Consider the following 21,982-nt stretch of genomic DNA (forward strand, 5'->3'; position numbering starts at 1 on the left):
AGGAAAGATGTCCAAAATTCCGTTTATTTATTTTTAATTGTGTATTGAGTGCCTCTGTACCTGGAGAGGGACAGAGACAGGGAGAGCTGTGATCATCTAGCTGCTGTTATAGCAAAAGACTTCAACAAAAGACCTGATTGGTCATGCAACAGAGCTTTGAAGGATCTGATTGGTCATGCAGAGAGAGCTTTGAAGGACCTGATTGGTCATTTCGTCATGTAGCCAGAGCTTTGCAAGCAGTCGTGAGAAGCATCGATGTAATTTCGCTTTCCATCTTGAATGAATACCAATATGCGTCTCATAGCTCACACAGAAGCCCATTGATTACAAAGGAATTGGAATTGTCAATCCAGTTGCCCCCGCAGAGAGAACTGAAGATTTTTAAATAATGTTTTTGTAACAGCTATGTAAGTCCCCCTGCCATTAACTAGAGAAACCACATTATGGAATTTTATTTACTTTATAAATTCTAGTATTTTAGAATTAAGGTACTTTGTAGTTTAGATAATTTTTGTTAAGCTTAGTCTCTCTTTTTCTCTCTTTTCTTTCTTTCTTTGACAGAGTCTCAAAAAAAGGAGAAGGGTTTCCAAACATCCTGGATGAAAATGGCTCCATCCTATCATAGAATTTTGTTTACTTTATGAATTCTAATATTTTAGAATTTAGAAAAGGTACTTTGTAGCTTAGATGGTTATAGTTAAGCTATTTCTTTTTTTTTTTTTTTTTTTAAAGGAAGAAACTAGCATTCAGTGTCTGCCTGGAAAACGACCTTATATACAAATCTTTTTGTGTGGAATATGTTTTCATGATTTTTTTTGTTTCTTTGTTTTGTTTTTTGAGATTGGGTCTTGCTCTGTTGACCAGGCTGGAGTCCAGTGATGCACTCATAGCTTGCTGCAGCCTCGACCACCAGAGCTCTGTCAATCCTCCTACCTCAGCCTCCCAAGTAGCTGGGACTTCAGGTGCATGCCACCATACTTGGATAATTAAAAAAAAAAATTTTTTTTTTTTTTTGATGAGATGGGGTCTCACTTATGTTGCCCAGGCTGGTCTCGAACTTTTGGGCTCTAGCAAAGCTCTTTCATTCTAAACAGGGATCACGTCACCTCAATATGTGAGGTCTGTGAAAATCTTGGTGTAAGATGATCTGCATGAACTAGTAGCTTAGATTTTTAAGAGTCTTATTTTCTTCAGTGCTCTGATAGGCACAGTTACTAGATTTAAGTTAAAGGGCTGTGAAACAGCCTCAGTACTTTTTCGTGATGCAGACAAGTTTAACAGTGCTTGGGAAATGACTACTGAGTAACTACCAGCCTGCTCCTTGAGAACTCATGATTCCCTCTGGATAAGTGGAAATGTTGTTGGTTCTGCATTTATGTCATCAGTGCTTAGGACACACACCCAAGCAAGGTATGCTGGCCCATGCAGTTTTTCCTTATTTACAAAGCTTATGTGAGAATTGTGGCTGTGCTCATTCATGAATCTGCACCACATATGTCGATTAATTTGCGGTTGGGGGCATAGGGAGAATGCACATGTGCTGTGGTTCTAATGCTGGGCACTGTGCTGATTGCTTCTGCGACCCTGGACAGATACTTGAGGCTTAGCTCAATTTTGTCATTAACATGAATCACAAATGCAGGCCAGGTGCCATGGCTCATACCTGTGATTCCAGCACTTTGGGAGGCCGAGGCGGGAGGATCACTTGAGCCCAGGATTTCGAGACCATCCTGGGAAACATAGGAAAACCCCATCTCTACAAAAAATATGAAAAAACATTTAGCCAGGTATGGTGATATGCACTTGTCGTGCCAGCTACTGGGGAGGCTGAGATGGGACAATTGCTTGAGACCAGGAGTTCAAGACCCACCGGGGCAACATGATAAAACCTCATCTTCACCAAAAAAAAAAACAAAAAAAAGGTCTTGGGGGCATGGTGGTGCATGTCTGTAGTCCCAGCTACTCAGGAGGCTGAGGTGGGAGGATCCCTTGAGCCTATGGGGTCAAGGCTGCAGTAAGCCGAGATCGTGCCACTGCACTCCAGCCTGGGCAACAAAGTGGGACCCTGTGTCAAAAAATTCATAAGGATTTTCAAAGCTAGTTGCTACATGAGACCATCTTCCCCTCTTGGATGGATCAAGAAAATTGGGAGGCAAAATTGTTTGGCTCCTTCTTAACTAAACAGAGATCAAACTGCTTATTCTTACCTAGGCTTTAATTTTTTCATAGCAGCCACTTTATTTTCATCTTTTTATCATCAGCTTCCTCTCAAATATTTGTCAAGTGTCTACCAAGGTTGGGAATAATAATTAAGAGTTTAAAAAAGAAAAAAAAAGGGGGCTGTAAAAATGATACTAGACTCTTCCATTCAGGACTTTGTCCAAAGCCTCACTTACAATGCTTGTGTGATTTATCGTTATTCCCATAAACTCAGCCAATATAAATTCGTAGGAGTTTACATTAATAAATATTTCTTGCATGCTTGTCTTATGAGCAATACCAAGCCAGCACAGTCTCTTCTCACAAGGAATTGAGTCTCATGCGGGAGCCGGGAGCCAGTCACTGTGAGGCCAGGAGGTGGACTTTTGGTCTGGGGAAAGATTTATTTTCCGGGGGCAACAGAGGCAGGGCGGAGAGAGGGTCCGCCTGCCTGGAGTGCTGATGTGGCCGCGGAGCTAGGTCCTCAAAAATTGATGGGATTTAGATGCAGGCTCTCCATCTAGAGACATTATTTAAATGTATAATGGTTCAGAGGTAACCCTCCCTTGCTATGTTTCTCTTAAAATAGAGCAGCCTTCTCTACTGGGATTTATGAAGCTCCAGAGATAAAACTGATATACATTAAAGTGTGATAAACTTCTGTCTTCATGGTTAAAGGAAGTATGTTTGTTGATGTGAAACTGAGGTTTCCCTGGTAACTAGATTTTAAATGATTTGACTCCATAGGTTTGTAACTGAAAAGTCTAGATCTCCAAAATGTAAGTTTTACTATTTGAGAACACTTTTTTCTATTTCCTTTGCTGTGTTTGGTAAACAGCCTGGATGAACATGGCTCCATCGTATCATAGAATTTTATTTACTTCGTAAGTCGTTGTGTTTTAGATTTTTTTTTTTTTTTTTTTTAGGTAGCGTCTTACTCTGTCACTCAGGCTGGAGTGCAGTGGTGTGATCATGGCCCACTGCATCTGCTTTCTGGGTTCAAGTGATTCTCCTGCCTCAGCCTCCTGAATAGCTGGGATTATAGGCTTCCACCACCACACCTGGGTAATTTTTGTATTTTTAATAGAGACAGGGTTTCACCATTCTGGCCAGACTGGTCTTGAACTCCTGACCTCAGGCGATCCACCTGCCTAGGCCTCCTAAAGTGCTGGGATTACAGACATGAGCCACCGCACCCGGCCAACTGTACTTTTCTTAATGAACTTTGGAATGAATTCTGAATGTACTAATTCCCGCACTGCACAGAAAATTCTAGGCAAAGAATAAAAGACTCCGCATTATTATTATTATTATTATTATTATTATTATTATTATTATTTTGAGACATATTCTTGCTCTGTTGCCCAGGCTGGAGTCCAGTAGCGTGATCTTGGCTCACTGCAACTTCCGCCTCTCAGGCTCAAGTGATTCTCCGGCCTCAGCGTCTTGGATTACAGACATGCACCACGCATGGCTAGTTTTTGTATTATTAGTAGAGATGGTGTTTCACCGTGTTGACCAGGCTGATCTCGAACTCCTGGCCTCAAGTGATCCACCCGCCTCGGCCTCCCAAAGTGCTGGGATTACAGGCATGAGCCACCGCATCTGGCCAGACTCCACATTATGAGAAAACAAGGGAACTGCTTCTGCTTTTGTTCCATTGGTGCATTCCTCTGTCTTGTTGTCATGCTTTATGTTTACATATAACGTATTCTGTGATTTTAAAAGCAACCCCACAGGGTAGAGTTTTAGTATTTTTAGTCCTGCTTTACCAAGGGGAGAAATGAAGCACAGACAAGTTTAGGGACTTGCCAAAATCATACAGTTGTTAAGTTAGCAGACCAAAACCAGAATCGTCCAAGCAGAGTGGCGCAGTGGCACCCAGAAAACCCTGAAAAAGCATGTGTTTTATAGATAAAGTCACATCCTACACTGCAACTAAAAAGCCTCTTGGAATGCAGCGTTCACCAGGTGGCTGTTGGATTTTCATCTCAGCACTGGTCTAGTTCCGTTTTCCAGGATTTTTTTTTGTTGTTATCACAGTGTACTTTAAAAATAACTATATGTTCATTTCCTCTCTTTCAGATAATTAATATTTGTAAATCCTAGTCACTAGGAAATACAGTTCAACCGACAATTGAATTGAATGCAGGTCCTCTGGGAACTTATCTAAAATTAAATCCTATTTTAACAGAATTAGCCAGATTAAGGTCATGGTGTAAAAATGGATTTTTCAGGAGGAAATAAAAATGCAAAATATCCTGAGAATTCATTTTGTAAATAATCAAATAATAATGGGTCGGGGAAGGAGTGATATATTTTTCCTCTCTTTTTAGAAATGTATTGAAGGCCAGGCATGGTGGTTCGCACCTGTAATCCCAGCACTTTGGAAGGCCAAGGAGGGAGAATGGCTTAAGCCCAAGCATTTGAGACCATCTTGGGCAACATAAGGAAACCTTGTCTCTACAAAAAATTTAAAAACTTAGCCAGGCTTGGTGGCACATCCGTGAGGTCCCAGCCACTTGGGAGGCTGAGGTGGGAAGATGGCTTGGGCTGAGGTGGTTGAGGCTGTGGTGAGCTGTGATTCTGCCCCTGTTCTCCAGCATGGACAACACAGTGAAAACTTGTCTCAAAAAAAAAAAGAAAAAAATCAGATAAAACAAAAAGGAACTTTTTGTTTAAACTGATGAATCATCAACTTTTTCTTTGCCCATTTTCTTTTTTTAGTAGTAGCTTGGCATTAAAGTAGTAGTGTATAAACATGGAATTTGCTAGTACTTTGTGATTCCAGAGTTATATGCTATTGCAATCAAGTCTTCCTTGAATTTAGCAATAGACTTAGAGGTTTTTAAAGGGTCTAGTGATTTTATTTTATTTTATTTTTAAGATGGGACCTTGCTCTGTTGCCCAGGCTGGAGTACAGTGGTGTAATCTCAGATCACTGTAACCTTCACCTCCTGGGTTCAAGCAATCCTTTTGCCTCAGCCTCCCAAGTAGGTGGGATGACAGGCGTGGGCCACCATACGCAGCTACCTTTTGTATTTTTAGTAGAGGTGGAGTTTCACCATGTTGGTCTGGCTGGTCTCAAACTCCTGACCTCAGGTAATCTACCCGCCTTGGCCTCCCAAAGTGCTGGGATTACAAGTGTGAGCCGCCGCGCCTGGCCCGAGTCTAGCTCTTTAGAAGGAAAAAAATCAGAGTAGAAATTCAGAGAAGGATGAGTGTGGGGTGATTTCCTTGCTCTTTTTCTAGAACTTGCCATGTCTTGAGAAGTCTTATAACCCTACTGGTCTTTAATGCCCCTATGTGATTTTCCTCCCTGGGCTTTGATTCCCTGCCTTATCTCCTGTGATCTTTCCATCCGGAAATTTTGGAGGGATATTTACCTTCAACTTTGAACTGTCCCTGCTGTTCCACCCTCCCGTCTCTACAGGGAGGAGAATTTTTTCACCTGTCTCATTAGAAAATCAAATGAGGTAATAGAAATGAAAAATACTACACACGTGTAATGATTAAAGACAGTTCAATCAACAGGTTGAAAAGACTCCGTAGATCCTTTATTTAACTTGGAATCAATATCTCACACTCAGTATACACTCCTTAGATGTGAGTTTAAAATATGTCGCCATGCACAGTGGCTCACGCTTGTAATCCCAGCACTTTGGGAGACTGAGGCGGGCAGATCACCTCAGGAGTCAGGAGTTAGGAGGTCAGGAGGTCGAGACCAGCCTGGCCAACGTGGTGAAACCTTGTCTCTATTAAAAATACAAAAATTAGCCGGGTGTGGTGTTGGCTGCCTGTTAGCCCAGCTACTTGGGAGGCTGAAGTGGGAGTATCTCTTGAACCCAGCAGGTACAGATTGCAGTGAGCTGAGATGGCGCCACTGCACTTAAAAAGATGTCATTTTAATGAGCAGTTCCTTGTTAAGTAAAGAAGAAGAAACCAGGAAATATTATAGTGCATCGCTACCTCTCTAAGTGTTTGTCTTAAAAGAAGCTTTCGTGATTAAGTAAAAATTAAAAAGGAAAGAAAGAAAGAAAAACCCCACCTCACCACAGCAAACCACCCTAGTTTGAGGTAATTGTGTAGCGTAATGTCCCTACACCCGATTTTTCATGCACCTGCAGTTTAGGGGCTCTGACTTGGAGCATAAATGTCCACTGAATTATTAACAAAATGATGTGTTCACAGAAGCCAAAATTTCAGCTCAGATTAAAGCCATCATTGGAGTTATTTATATGAAAAGGCATGTTAAGCTCAATTGCTTCCTCTCCTCCCTTCCCCTCCCCTCCCCTTCCTTTTTAAATTTGAGGCAGGATTTTTGCTCTGTCACCCAGCCCGGAGTGCAGTGGAACAATCATGGGTCACTTCAGCACCTACCTCCTGGACTCAGGTGATCCTCCCACTTCACCCTCCCGAGTAGCTGGGACTACAGGTGTGCACCACCATGCCCAGCTAATTTTTGTGTTTTTTGTAGAGATGGGGTCTCACTATGTTACCCAGGCTTGTCTTAAACTCCTGGGCTCAAGCTTCTGCCTTCTTCAACCTCCCAAAGTACCAGGATTCCAGGCGTGAACCACTGCATCTGGCTTCAATTATTTCTTTCAGCAAAAGTAAAATTTTGGTTTTCAAGGGTGCAATCCTGCCTTGAAAGCATTTAAAAAGCGTCATCAGAACACTTAAAAACACAAGAATTGGAACAGTAGCAGAACACCTAAAATGGTAAAAAAAAAAAAAAAAAAAAAAAAAAAAAAAAAAAAAAAAAAAAAAAAAAAAAAAAAAAAAAAAAAAAAAAAAAAAAAAAAAAAAAAATGGCAAAAAAAAAAATGGCACAAGGGCGTGTAACGCGGAAAGGGGTGGGTGTTTGGGAAACAGTATCGCAGATACCTAGGGAAGTCGCAAAGATGGGGGACATGGGAGATGGGGGTGGAAGGGGACTTGGGGCCTGGTGCTGAATGACTTTGCACGCCACGTTAGAGTCTCTGCTTTGTTGTGTTAGCAGGAGTTTGTAATGGTATCTGTTCATAGGCTGGTGCGGGTTAACTGTGAGGGTAATGTGTGTAAGGTGCTTAGCACAGTGTTTGGCACACAGTGTACGTTCTCTAAATCTTAGTTATAGGAGATGTTGTCGCTAAGATGATTTTTATTTGTTTATTTATTTATATTTGAGACGAAGTCTTGCTCTGTTGCCCAGGCTAGAGCGCAATGGCACCTGATCTCAGCTCACTGCAACCTCCGCCTCCTGGGTTCAAGTGATTCTCCTGCCTCAGCGTTTCAAGTAGCTGGGATTATAGGTGCACACCACCACACCCAGCAAATGTTTTATATATTTAGTAGACACAGGATTTCGCCGTGTTGGCCAGGCTGGTCTGGAACTCCTGGGGCTCAAGCGATCCTCCTACCTTGGGCTCCTGAAGTCGTGGATTTACAGGCATGAGCCACTACGCCAGCTTGGAAGTCATTATCTTAAGTGAAAGAAGCCAGACACAAAAGACAGATATTGCATGTTCTTATATGTGAGAGCTGAAAGGTTTGCTCACATGGAGGGAGAGAGTAGAAAGATAACAGAAACTGGGAAGGGCGAGTGGTGGGGCAGGGGAGGGTCAAGAGAAGTTGGTTAAAGGGTACAAGCATGCAATAAGGTAGAAGGAATAAATTCAAGGCTTGAGATCAGAGTAGGGTGACTGTACCTTAAAAAAAAAGGTGTTGTGGCCAGGCGCAGTGGCTCACGCCTTTGATCCTAGCACTTTGGGAGGCTGAGGCAGGCAGATCACCCGAGGTCAGGAGTTTAAGAGCAGCCTGGCCAACATGGCAAAACCACATCTCTACTAAAAATACGAAAATTAGCCGGTGTGATATCAGGTGCCTGTAATCCCAGCTACCCTGAAGGCTGAGGCAGGAGAATTGCTTGAACCCAGGAGGCAGAGGCTGCAGTGAGCTGAGATCGCACCACTGCACTCCAGCCTGGGAGACAGAGTGAGATTGTCTCCAAAAAACAAAAACCCCAAAATGTATTATACTGGAGTAGTAGCAGTGGACTCATCACTACATATTATATATGTGCCATAAAATTTCTCACATGCCCTCCAAGTCTATATAAATAAAAAGGGCGGTTTGAATAGACTTGCAAAGAAAAAGCATAATGCTCAAAACTCATAAAGAGGTGTTGTATGTGTGTGAGTTCTGGAAAAAGTTTGAAGGGCTAGTGTTGACCACGCAATCACGGAAACAGCAGCTCCTGGGTAGTTTTGAGATGCTGTGGTTATTGGTGGATGACACCAGCCTACTGGCAGATACAAAGATACAAGGAGTTTCTCCAGTGTCCCAGGAGATCATAGTCCTGACATCATGAGTTCTGAGGAGCTGGCTTATATTTAGTGAAGACAGTGGGGCAGGGTCCCCTTAATCTTTAAGGCCAAGACCTGGGAGGCTGGAGATTGAGCCTGAAATGAAATGACATTTCCTTGAGAAGGAAGAAAGAGTGAGGATTTCCTGAAACCAAGAAGTAGCTCTGTGTTCTTGTCTTTCTTCATGTGTTTCATTGGCGTCCCATGCACATAGACTTTGCAAGGCATTCTGAGCATGTGTGCACGTGTGTTTTGTGTTTTTGTGTATAATTGAGTATGGCTGACTTTTGAGTGGGCACCCGTAATCACTCAGTATGTCTATTACACTTATATTAACTTTGATCCATTTCAGAGTAATGATTCATAATATTTAATAACCACATATCGTTGTATATTATATATTAAGTAATTATTCAGATATAATAGCCATCTTGTGGTTCTTTATGCAGTTCTGGAATGCATTATTAAATATACATCTACTTAGCAACTAGCAGAATTCTGACATTGATTCCCTGGAGTGAGGGCTGTTGTGGCAGTAAAGGCCAAGTGGAAGCTGCCAGAACTGCCTCTGTCTACCAAAATAGTCAACCCAGAGCAATTATCACATTCCTGGAAGGATGGCAGAGATTAGTGCCACCATCAAGGACTTGAAAGATGCAAGGGTGGTGATCCTGTCGCATCTCCATTCATCCCTTATTTGGCTTGTCTGGAAGACGGATGGATCTTAGAGAATGACAGCAGGTTGTCATAAACTTAACTAGGCGGTGACTCCAGTTACAGCTGCTGTGCCAGATGTGTTTTTGTTGCTGGAACAAATCAGCGTGTTTCCCGGCACCTGGTATGCAGTGAATGCCTTCTCCTTCTCTACCTGGTAGTAAAGATGACTGGGAGGGTCTTGGTTCCAGCCGACAGGTTCCACAGCCTGCCTTCATAGTTACACTTCAGGGGGCTGTCAGCTCCCAGCCTTATGTCATCACTTCGATCTCCTTCTTCATTCCACGGGTGCCAGCGGGTAACCACTTAGAACGTAAAATGACTTTGGGCCGGGCACAGTGGCTCATGCCTATAATCCCAGCACTTTGGGAGGCTCAGGCAGGCAGATCATGTGAGGTCAGGAGTTTTAGACCAGCCTGGCCAACATGGTGAAACCTCATCTCTACTAAAAATACAAAAATTAGCTGGGTGTGGTGGTGGGTGCCTGAAATCCCAGCTACTCAGGAGGCTGAGGCAGGAGAATCACTTGAACCCAGGGGGTGGAGGTTGCAGTGAGCTGAGATTGCGCCACTGCACTCCAGCCTGGGTGACAGAGTGAGACTTTGTCTCAAAAAAAGAACATAAAAAAACTTTGTATCCTCTTCTGGGGAGAAAGTCAGCATGGTTTTGGTTGTAAGAGGGATAGCAGCATTATGTGGCCTGGAAGCCTGGTTGCTATTTTCTTGAGTTGGAAATTAATCATATTTCAAAGAGGAGTAGATGTGGACACCAAGTTGACAAGGGGTGATTGTAATGAATTCCTGTCGTGTCACTTTGGCTCAGTTGGAGCTCTGTATGTAACGTGAACCACAAGAGACCATTTGTAGAAGCCTGAGAAGACAGAGGTGACGCAGCAGCTACATGCACTGTGGCTCATGCACGTGGTCTCTGATCTGCAGGCTCACCTTGTTGGCGTGGGCCAGCCGTCAGGCCTGTACCTCTTCTGAAACCCACAGAATCTTTGGCTGTTCCTTCCATCTGCATATGTGGCAAACAGCTTTTCTGTGTCTTCACGCAATTGTTGAGCAAATAATAATACAATTTTTGAACAGGCCAGAGTCAGTGCTAATATGTGCCAGGCACAGATCTGAGACCTTTTGAGTAGTTACCCATTTAATCCTCAACAACCCTGTAAAGTTGCTGATGTTGCTGTAATCTGACAGACTCAGAAAGTAAGGCACAAAGAGGTTAAGTAGTTGCCTAAGGCTCCACAAGTAGAGGAATTGGGACCTGCAGCGAGGCATTTCGGCGTGGAGTCCACGAGCTGAAAAGAACACAGATACTGTTGTCAGCTTGTCAAGAATGACTTCAAGGAGAGACTGCTGAGGGTTCCTCCATCCCACGGGTGGACAGAATTTGGCCTCCATTTGGAGTCTTGCGTAGTTCTGCGGTAAGTGAATCTACCGAAGCAACTCATTTGGAATTAGATTCCAAGAAATTTTTTCTCTGTTATTTTTGTAGTATTAGCAAGAGAAAAGAATTTAGGACCAAAACTTCTGAGAGTTTTAAATATTCTTTGGTAAGTGCTTATATGTGATTTATGGGAAGATCATACTTCTCACCCTGGAAGACAACCTTATTCATAAAGAATGGCCATCTTGCAACACCTCCAGTACATCAGTCTGAAGTCTAAGTTAGGTGTGTTTGCATAGCAACCAAATTGTGAGAGCATTCAGCTGCTAGGGGATGGCGGCATTGTTGTGGTTGTGTAGCCAATGCAGTGGGGTGGGTGGGGGCCTCAGAACCTTGGCAGAGCAGAGCTGCGTGGCCGACTGCCCCCTCTTTCTTCCTCTAGTGCCCAATTATAACTTGTTGCTCATGCACTGGCATGCAGCTCTGCCTGCTCAGTCTGTTTGTTCTTCTGTAAAGCCTCTTTTTAAAAAAGTGTATGATCCAGGCTGGGCATGGTGGCTGACTGTAATCCCAGCACTTTGAGAGGTAGAGGCAGGTGGATCACTTGAGGTCAGGAGTTCAAGACCAGCCTGGCTAACATGGTGAAACCCCTTCTCTACTGAAAATAGAAAAAATTAGCTGGGCTTGGTGGCAGGCACCTGTAGTCCCAGCTACATTGGAGGCTGAGGCAGGAGAATTGCTTGAACTCGGGAAGTGGGGATTGTGGTGACCCAAGACCTTGCCATTGCACTCCAGTCTGGGCAACAAGAGCGAAACTCCGTCTCAAAAAGTATTGTATGATGCAGATGGAAAACCACGTAAAATAAATGTACAGTCTGATTATTATAAGGTGATCACCTTTGCATATCTACCAAGCAGGTTGTAGAGAGCACAGCCAGTCAGGCAGCAGCCCTCCCGCCCCCGCCCCCCCACCGCAGGGAGCCGGGTCTTGCAGTTCATGGTGGTTGCATCTCTGTTCTTCTTGGTTTTCTCATCCAAGTATGAGTCCTTCAACATCTGGCGTGGGGTGTTTGGCTTAACTCTTTTTTGGCTTTTGTTTTTTTCCTCCATCTTTTCATTTTATATTTATTTATTTATTGAGACAGGGTCTCACTGTGTCACCCAGGCTGGAGAGCAGTGACATGATCACAGCTCACCGCTGCCTGGACCTCCCAGGCTTGGGTGATCTTCCATCTCTGACTCCTGAGGAACTGGAGCTATAGGTGTGCACCACCATGCCTGGTTAGTTTTTGTATTAGCCAGTGGTTTCACCATGTTACCCAGGCTGGTCTCAAACTCCTGGGCCTAAACAATCCACCCGCCTCGGCCTCCCAAAGTGCTGAGATTACAGTGTAAGCCACTGTGCCTGGGCTTCCCAACTTTTAATTTTCATAAATTTGAAACCTACAGAAAAGTTGAAATAATAGTATGATGAACACTAATATCCCACTTCACCTGATTGACCTGTGGTTAACATTTTGCCAAATTTCTTTGGCTCTCTCAATGTTTGTGTGTATATATGTATCTGTGTACATAATTATACACACATTTGTACAAGAACCCTGAACGGGTTATAATGTGGTACCCACAGATGTTTGTGTGATGTACAGTCATGTGCCTATGTGCGTGTGTGTATACGTGTCTGTATTGTCTGTCCTCTTTTTTCTTTGCTGAGCCATTGAACCGTTACTGACTGAATTGCAGGTGTTGTGGCCCTGCACCCTTCAATTCTTCAGCACATTATCTCCTAAGAACAAGGACATTCTCCTGGATAGACAAAACAAATTCTCATACTCAAGAAATTTAACATTGACAGAATACTCTTATGAAACATATAGTTCGCGTTCAGATTTCCCCAGTGTCTAATGATATCCTCTAGAGCTTTTATGACGTTCATGTAGGATCCAGTCAGGGATGATCTGTTCCTAGAAAGAGGACACTCAAGATCTCCATCTAGAACAGTTCCCCACATTTTTTTTTCTTTACTGCTATTGGCATTTTTGAATGGTTTGGTTTCCTGTTTTTTTAAATACATTTTGCGTTGCAGTGTAATATGCCTACAATAAAGTACATGAGTTATAAGTGTACAGCTTGAAGAATTATCACAAAAGGAACATGTCCACTAAACCAGCACCCAGATGTAATAGAACATCCCAGAAGTCTCCCTCGTGTCCCTCTCAACACTACCCACTTCCTCCTTCTGAAGGTAGCACTGTCCTGACTTCTGGCACCGTACATTGCATTTGCCTGTGTTTGAATTTCATACAAATGGAACATGCAGTGTGTATTCTGATTTTTGTTCTTGTTTTTTTGAGATGGGTTTTTTTTTTTGCTTTTGTTGCCCAGGCTGGAGTGCAATGGCGTGACCTCGACTCACTGCAACCTCCGCCTCCCGAGTTCAAGCGATTCTCCTGCCTCAGCCTCCTAAGGAGCTTGGACTTCAGGCGTCCACTACCACACCTGGCGAATTTTTTGTATTTTTAGTAGAGATGGGGTTTCGACATGTTGGCCAGGCTGGTCTTGAACTCCTGACCTCAGGTGATCCACCCATCTCAGCCTCCCAAAGTGCTGGGATTACAGGCTTGAGCCACCATGCCTGGCCAGTACATATTCTTTTGTGGCCACCTCTGTCACTCAGCGTTAGGTTTGTGAGCTTCATTCCTGTTGCGTATGCTGGGGTTCCTTCGTCATCACTGCTGTTGTGCCTTCTCTGTCATGTCACAATGTATCCATCCATCCTCCTCTTGATGGACATGTGGCTTGTTTCTGGTCTTTGGCTTTTACAGTAATCCCTGTGAATATTTATGTACCATATCCTGGTGCACACTTGCATGCATTTCTTTGGCAGAAATCAGTGTCTAGAAGTGGAATTACTGAGCCAGAGAGTGTGAGTGTCTTCAACTTATTTTGGTAATACCAACTTGTTTTGCAAATGGCAGTACCAATGTATACGCCCACCAGCAAGGTATGAGAGTTCCAGTCGCTCTGCATCCTCACCAACGTGTGTCCGTCTGTTGAATTTCAGCCACTCTGGTGGTTTCTTTTGGTAATTTTCATTTGTGATTCCGTATTTGATTTGCATTTCCCTGGCTGTCTTTTCATGTGTCTGCTGGCCACTTGGGTTGGCTCTTCAGTGAGGTGCCTGTTGAGCTTTCTTACACATTTTTCTACTGAGTGGTTTTGTTTTGTTTTGTTTTGTTTTGTTGAGACAGAGTCTCACTCTGTCGGCCAGGCTGGAGTGCAGTGGCACAAGCTCTGCTCACTGCAATCTCCGCCTCCTGGATTCAAGCCATTCTCCTGCCTCAGTCTCCCAAGTAGCTGGGATTACAGGCATGTGCCAGCACACCCAGCTAACTTTTGTATTTTTAGTAGAGACAGGGTTTCACTGTGTTGGCCAGGCTGGTCTTGAACTCCTGATCTCAAGTGATCCACCCACCTCAGCCTCCTAAAGTGCTGGAATTATAGGTTGAGCCCCCGGGCCTGGCCTCTTAATGATTTTGGGGAGTTCTTTATATTCAGGCTACCAGCCCTTTGTCAGTTACATGTGAGGCAAATACTTTTTCCCACTCTAGTCTTGCCTTGTTACTATGAAATCGCCATTTTTTGTAGATCAAAATGTTCAAATATTGGCAATTGGCGTACGGTTGAGCCTAGCATAAAATTGATCCACTTTTTCCTTTGTTAGCTGAGGGCTTTTTCATCCTATTTCTCTCCTTCTGAGCTCATGAATCTATAATATAATTTCCTAAGTTCTCTACTGTTTAGCTTTTCAGATTTATGTCTATAATCCATGTGAAATGTGAACTGATATTTTTTGTGTACACTATAAGGGTCAGCTTTTATTAAAAAAAAAAAAAAAACAGGTAGCTAATTGCGTACTTTTTGTTAAAAACAGTTTTATTAAGGTATCGTTTGCACACCATGAAACTCATCTCTGAAAAGTATACAATTTATGTATTTTTAGAAAATTTAGGGTGTCATCTGGTTTTAGAACATTTCTGTCACCCCATGAAGTTTATCATACCCGGTTTCAGGCAATACCTGCTCCCAGCTCCAAACTACGAATCTGCTTTCTGTCTCTATAGATTTGCTTTTTCTAGACATTTCATATAATTGGAATTATGCAATATGTGGTCTTTTGTACCTGACTTCTCTCACTTAGCTTATTGTTTTTGAGGTTCTTCTGTCTTGGAGCACGGATCGAGTATTTAGGTAGGTCCTTTTTACTGAGTTAAATTCAGTGGTGTGGATATACCAATGGTGTGTCCGTCCATGGATCAGCTGCTGGACACATGAATTATTCCCACATCTTGGCTATAATAAACAAAGCTGCTTTGAACATTGCCTGCAAGTCTTAGTTGTTTTGATTTCTCATGTGTAGAGGCTTGGATTAGAATTGCAAGATTGTATGGTAACCTATAATTAATTTTATTCTGCTAATTGTTATCTGTGTGTTGACTTTTTTCTCTTGCTATACAGTTCTAAGGATCATAACACATGTATAGGTTTTGTAGCCACCAGTCCAATCAGAGTACAGAACAGTTTCATCACCCCATAGATATCTTTCCCTGGTGTTGACCTTTTGATATTGTTTTGGCTGTGTCCCCACCCAAATCTCATCTTGAATTGTAGCTCCCACAATTCCTGTGTGTTATGGGAGGGGCCCAGTGAGAGGTAATTGAATCATGAGGGCAGGTCATTCCCGTGCTGTTCTTGTGTTAGTAAGTCTCATGAGATCTGATGGTGGTCTTTTTTTTTTTTTTTTTTTTTTTTTTTGTTGGGTTTTTTTTTTTTTTTTTTTTTTTTTGGAGATGGTTCGCTCTTGTCACCCAGGCTGGAGTGCAGTGGCTTGTTCTTGGCTCATTGCAACCTCCACCTCCCAGGTTCAGGCAATTCTCCTGCCACAGCCTCCTGAGTAGCTGGATTACAGGTGTACCATGCCTGATTAATTTTTGTATTATTAGTAGAGACAGGGTTCTACCATGTTGGCCAGGCTGCTCTCAGACTCCTGAGCTCAAGTGATCTACCCACCTCGGCCCCTGAAAGTGATGGGATTATAAGTGTAAGCCACCGATGCCAGCTGATCTGATGGTTTTATAAAGAGGAGTTTCCTGCACAGGCTGTCTCTCTTCCCTGATGTCATGGAAGATGTGACTTGCTTCTTCTTGCCCTCCGCCGTGATTGTGAGGCCTCCCCAGCCATGTGGAACTGCATGTCAATTAAACCTTTTTCTTTTATAATTGCCCAATCTTGGATAAAGTCCTTATTAGCAGCATGAGAACAGAACCATACACGCTTTGTAGGTGTTACCAGTGGAGGTTCTTGATTACAGGTTGTCTGGGTTCTTGGCCAGGTTCTTGGGGTTTTGAACAAAGATTTGGACAAAATGCACAAACAAAGCAATGAGACGGTGAAGCAATGGAAGCATAGATTTGTTGAAATGAAAGTACATTCCACAGAGTGGGAGTAGGCTTGAGCAGAAGCAAGGGGCTGGTTACAGAATTTTCTGGGGCTTAAATACCCTCTAGAGGTTTCCCATTGGTTATTTGGTTACACTCTCTGTAAATGCTGGAGGTGACCAATCAGAGGGTGAAGTTACAAAGTAACACATGAAGACCTGGCCTGGGGCCAGTCCGATTGGTTGCAGGAGGGGACCAATCAGAGATACTTTCCATTTTTCATCTGCCACAAGGTGCAAAGGGAGTAGCCCCTACTCCTTTTGTTACTTGGGTGTGGTTTTCCTTTTGATTCCGTTTTAGAGAGTCAGGGTGAATCGGCCTTAGGTTCCCTGCCTCCAGGCCCCTGCCAACCCAACAACCACTGTCTGTGCCCTGTAGTTTTGCCTTTGCCTTTGGGAGTCTGTCATTAAAATGGAACCACAGAGCAGGTACCCCTTGAAGACTGGTTTCTTGCACTTAGTATAGAGCTATTGAGATTCATCCTGGTGCCGCTTGGGTCTCTAGTTCATTCATTGTGATGGTGAGTAGTTCGCCATTGTTGATGGGGAACACAGTGTGCTTATCTATTCATCCTCAGAAGGACATTAGGTTGGTTTCCAGGTTTTGGCAATTATGACTAATGTGGCTATAAACATTTGTGTACAGCATTTTTTGTAAACATAAGGTTTGATTTCTCTAGGGTAAATATTCAGGATTGGGGTTTCTGGGCGTATGGTCAGTGTATGATTAGCTTTATAAGTGCCAGCCCGAGGTGTTTCTACAGTGGTTTGATCATTTCATATTGCCACCAGCAAGGGACAATGGCAGCTCCTGTAACCCCGTGCCCTCATCGCCACTTAATGTTGCGTTTTTCCTTTGAGTCATACTAATAGGTGTATAGGATACTTCATTGTGGCTTTAACTGGCATTTCCTAAATGGCTAATGACATTGAACATTTTTTCATCTGCGTATTTGCCAGCCCAGGGCCTTGGAAGCAACAGCAAGGGAAGCGGCAGGTTTTCATCCTGATCTGAACATGGTTTTTTGTTTTTGTTTTTTTAAAATTTGTTTATTTTTATTCATTTATTTTTGAAATGGAGTCTCACTCCGTTGCCTAGGCTGGAGTACAGTGGCGTGATCTCAGTTCACTGCAGCCTCCGCCTCCCAGGTTCCAGCAATTCTTCTGCCTCAGCCTCCTGAGTAACTGAGATTACAGGCACCTGCCACCACACCCGGTTAACTTTTGTGTTATTAGTAGAGATGGGGTTTCACCATTCACCATGTTAGCCAGGCTGATCTGGAACTCCTGACCTCAGGTGATCTACCCACCTTGACTTCCCAAAGTGCTGGCTTTATAGGGGTGAGGCACTGCACCCGGCCTATTACCCCTGTGTTCCCTCTGAGAGCCCTGCTAGTCTACCTCTCTGGCCGCTGTAAATACTGCAGCTCTGAGGCTGCTTCCCAGGCCTCCCAGCCTGCCATCTTCTCCGTGGTGCTATTGTAGACAGCGGGTCTCTGGCCCTGAGCTCCCTTCTGATCTGATGTGTAGCCATCTCCTTGTCCCTGTCACTGGAGCATGTCACTGGAGCATGTCACGGAGCATGTCACTGGCATCTTCAGCTTGACTGGTCCAGAACCGAGCTCCTGATTTTGCCCCCTAAACTTTTACCTCTCCTGATGTTACTCATCTGGGTACACATAGCCCCATCCATCCACGTACTGAAGGCAGAAGCTGAAACCCGGGAAGTGCCTTTGTTACATTTGCTCATATGCTGTCGGTTCCACTAGACGTTAAATCATGAGCCTGACTTAAGGCCACTCCAGCTTTTGCCTGGACCACAGCAACTGGCCAGGAGTGAGCCCTCCGCTTCTACTGACACCCCTGGAGCCGTTCACCACCCACAGCTGTGTGGGCTTTAAAAAGAGCCAGCCAGCATATGGGATCCAGGATGAGATCCTGGAACATAAATCAGGTGAAAAATTGGTGAAGCTCAAATCAAGTTCATCGTCTAGTTAGTAACACTGTACCGATGTTAATTTCCTGTTCTTGATTACATAGTACAATAAGACATTCATGTTAGGGGAAGAAGAAGAGGGAGAAGTATATGAGAATTCCTTGTACCGTATATGCACCTTTTCTGTATGACTAACATTAGTTTGAATTAAAAAGTTAAAAAAAAAATTAGGCCAGGCACAGTGGCTCACACCTGTAATCCCAGCACTTTGGGAGGCTGAGGTGGGTGGATCTCAAGGTCAGAAGTTCGAGACTAGCCTAGCCGATATGGTGAACCCCATCTCTACTAAAAATACAAAAAGTAAGCCCAGTGTGGTGACGGGCACCTCTAGCCCCAGCCACTCAGGGGGCTGAGGCAGGAGAATCACTTGAACCTGGGAAGCAGAGGTTGCAGTGAGCCAAGATCGTGCCACTTGCACTCCAGCCTGGACAACAGAGCGAGACTCCATTTCAAAAGAAAAAAGGTAAAAAATATTAAACTGCAAAAAAAGAAAGAATCGAACTGTGCCTCTCTTACTTAAAACACTGCAGAGCCCTTCTGTGTGCCTAGCATGTAAGTCAGATGCCTCTTGTCATTTTGAGACAGAGTCTCCAGGCTGGAGTGCAGTGGTGCAGTCTTGGCTCACTCCAGCCTCCGCCTCCTGGGTTCAAATGATTCTCGTGCCTCAGCCTCCCGAATAACTGGGATTATAGGCATGCACCCCACCGGCTAATTTTTATATTTTTAGTAGAAACGGGTTTTCACCATGTTAACCAGGCTGCTCTCAAACTCCTGACCTCAAGTGATCTTCCTGCCTCAGCCTCCCAAAGTGGTAGGATCACAGGCATGAATCACTGCGCCTGGCCAGGCAGACACCTCTTATAACAGCTCCCAGGGCCTGGCCCACCTCCCCAGCCTCAACTCATGCCACACTTTCTCCCCTCACTCTGCCTCAGGGACAGTTGCCACCTTTCAGCCTGGTGAGTGCGCTGGGACCATCCTCTCCATGCTGATCCCTGCATCCCACATGCCTTCCCCAGACGTTCACTGCCATGATTGGCTTCGTCTCACTGTGACGTCTCCACTTCAGTCTCATTTCTTCAGCGAGGACTTCCCTGATTCTCTGTCCACCCTGAGTGCTGGCTATTCTCTATTGCGGGAAGCTTTTGCTTTCTTCTTGGCTCTTAATCACAGCTGGTGACTCGGATCCTGCTTGTAGATTCTCACTGCTGCTGGTTCCTACTGCTGAGTCAGATGATGGACGTCATGCTCACAGTTTTATCACCAGCATCTAACCTGGCATACAGCGGGTACTCCCATAGAACCCATAAACAGACAACTTCTTTTTTTTTTTTTTTTATTTCTATTCACATTTTTTTTTCTTTTTGTAGAGACGGGTTTCACCATGTTAGTCAGGGTGGTCTCCATCTCCGGACGTTGTGATCCACCTTCCTCGGCCTCCCAAAGTGCTGGGATTACAGGCGTGAGCCACTGCGCTCAGCCAACAGAGAACTTCTTGTTTCTTATTGTGTGAAGAAAGTTGATCTGTGTAATTCAGTCTCCAGAGAAATGACTGCACTTTCATTACTTTGTTCTGCCCTTCCTGGATCTCCGGTGCCGTTTGCAGACGGACCGCTGTTGCAGGGATGTGATTCAATACTCGACATTTCTGAATGTCCATGGTACTGGGCCTTCCTCCAGGTACCACGGTACCAAGATGAGTAACACAGAGTCAATGTAAGGTGTTGGGAGGATTTAGAGTAGGTCTAATCTCATTCTTAGTAGATTTCAGGAGCTTATGATGTGTTGAAAGAATGAATAGGATAAAAGTTATTCAGAAATTTCCCTGTTTAGTTTTTATTTATTTGTTTATATTTTAGAGACAGGGTCTCACTCTGACACCCAGGCTGGAGTGCAGTGGTGCAGTCACAGGTCACTGCAGCTTTGAATTCCTGGGCTTAAGCAGTCTCCCTGCCTCAGCCTCCCAAACTGCTGGGATTACAGATGTGAGCCACTGAATCTGGCCTATTTTCTCCTTTTAAAAAAAAATTACTGCAGATATACACATATGCACAGATATACACACATGTATATATAAATATGTATCTTATACATACATGTATATAATAGATATACACATATGCAGAGTTGTGGCATATTTAGTCTTTTTTTTTTTTTTTTTTTTTTTTTGAGACAGAGTCTCACTCGCAGGCTGGAGTGCTGTGGCATGATCTGGGCTCACTGCAACCTCTGCCTCCTGGGTTCAAGGTATTATCCCACCTCAGCCTCTCGAGTAGCTGGGATTACAGTGTGCGCCACCATGCCCAGCTAATTTTTGTGTTTTTAGTAGAGATGGGATTTCATCATGTTGGCCAGGCTGGTCTTGAACTCCTGGCCTCAAATGATCTGCCCACCTCTGCCTCCCAAAATGCTGGAATTACAAGTGTGAGCCACAACGCCTGGCCGTGTTTAGTCTTTAACCTGTCCTCAAGCTGCTTCTCTCTGGGCAGGGAGAAGGATGGAAAGGGGATGGGGCTTGGTGGCCACCTTTGAAACTTGGAGGCTCCGGTGCCACCCTGCCCTTAGGCTGGGCACAAAGGTGACTGAGGGAAGGCTTGTCAGCCACTGGAAGCGTCTCTTACGCTCTCAGTGATTAAAACTTATATTGTCCATGAATTTAATTTTGTTTCAGGATGGAGAAGAGGACATTACAAATTAAGTATGTCACAAAAAAGGTAAGGAATCACCAGTCTAATAGGGTTGAGGGCGAGTGGCTTGCTGTCGAGTTTCAGAAGGCATTATTATGGATCCTAGAAGGAATTTCACGTTTCAAAGATTCTAACAGAAGTGTTCTGGTGAAGTGGAGTCTGGTGCTGGGACCCGCCATTTCAGCCTGGAGCTGCCCCCGTGTTAGGCACTGTGGAAACTCAGAATGGATGTCAGTGATAAGGGAATTTCTGAGATATGATGGGGGAACGAATATTGTCACTGCATTTGTATCAGGAAGGCTCAGTATGCAGATGAGTCAGCTGTAGGGGGTGGTCTCCCAGGCTGCTGGTGGAGCAGTGGGCTGGAGTTTGACCTCTGATGCTCTCCTATCCCTGAGTTGGGACGGAGCTCATGCATCTACATGGTGTTCGTGCAGCCCTGGTACTTGTGGACGGTCAGGGGTAGGTTGGCGGGGGGTAGGGGCCTCCCCAGGCAGTAGGGTCCTGGAGGGGGCTGGCAGAAAGTGGAGATTGGCCTAAGTAACCTGAGTTAGATTCTACCTGGTTCACAAATTTGCCTGAGGCTAAGGCTTCAGTGCAAGGGACAGTAGAGTAATACCTTTCCTTAAACACCTGCGGCCAGCATGGCCTTGTCAGTCTCTGCCAGATCCTATTAGCACTGTGGCCTCGAGCCTAGTTAAATATTCAACCCCATGCAGTCAGAGAGCACCCATGACACACCCATTGTGCAGTGGTGTGTTTAATACATGTGTTGCTTTTAATAGGTGTGAAAGATCAGAGAGCTTGAGGGTGTGTTTTACCAACTGCTTTTTAGACTCACATGGTAAAAATTGAAGTATATAAAAAGCAGAAAATGTGGCATATCTTCTAAATATTCACATTTAAAACAGTTTTTAGAAATAATATATGTCAAGCAAGGTCAAGCTAATGTATATATAGGCTCTAAATTAGAGTTGTGAACCAATATTTCTTCCCACTTACAGGGTTTTTTTAAATATAATATTGAAATGTTTCCAAGCTGTTTTGTTTCCTTATCTTAAAAATTATCTACTATTTTGGGGTAACTGTTTCTATTCCACTTTCTCTTTTTTTTTTTTTTTTTTTGAGTTGGAGTTTTGCTCTTGTTACC

The 21,982-nt window shown here is 44.0% G+C and overlaps 1 protein-coding gene across 2 annotated transcripts in view; it reads left to right on the forward strand.

Annotated features, from left to right (window-relative positions):
• ADCY9 (adenylate cyclase 9) overlaps positions 1–21,982 on the forward strand; it is a 137,346-nt gene that overhangs the window by 58,431 nt on the left and 56,933 nt on the right. The gene's annotated exons all lie outside the window — the stretch shown is intronic.

The sequence above is a fragment of the Cebus imitator genome, unplaced genomic scaffold, assembly GCF_001604975.1.
Source record: "Cebus imitator isolate Cc_AM_T3 unplaced genomic scaffold, Cebus_imitator-1.0 Scaffold322, whole genome shotgun sequence".
In the NCBI taxonomy this organism is placed as follows: Eukaryota; Metazoa; Chordata; class Mammalia; order Primates; family Cebidae; genus Cebus; species Cebus imitator.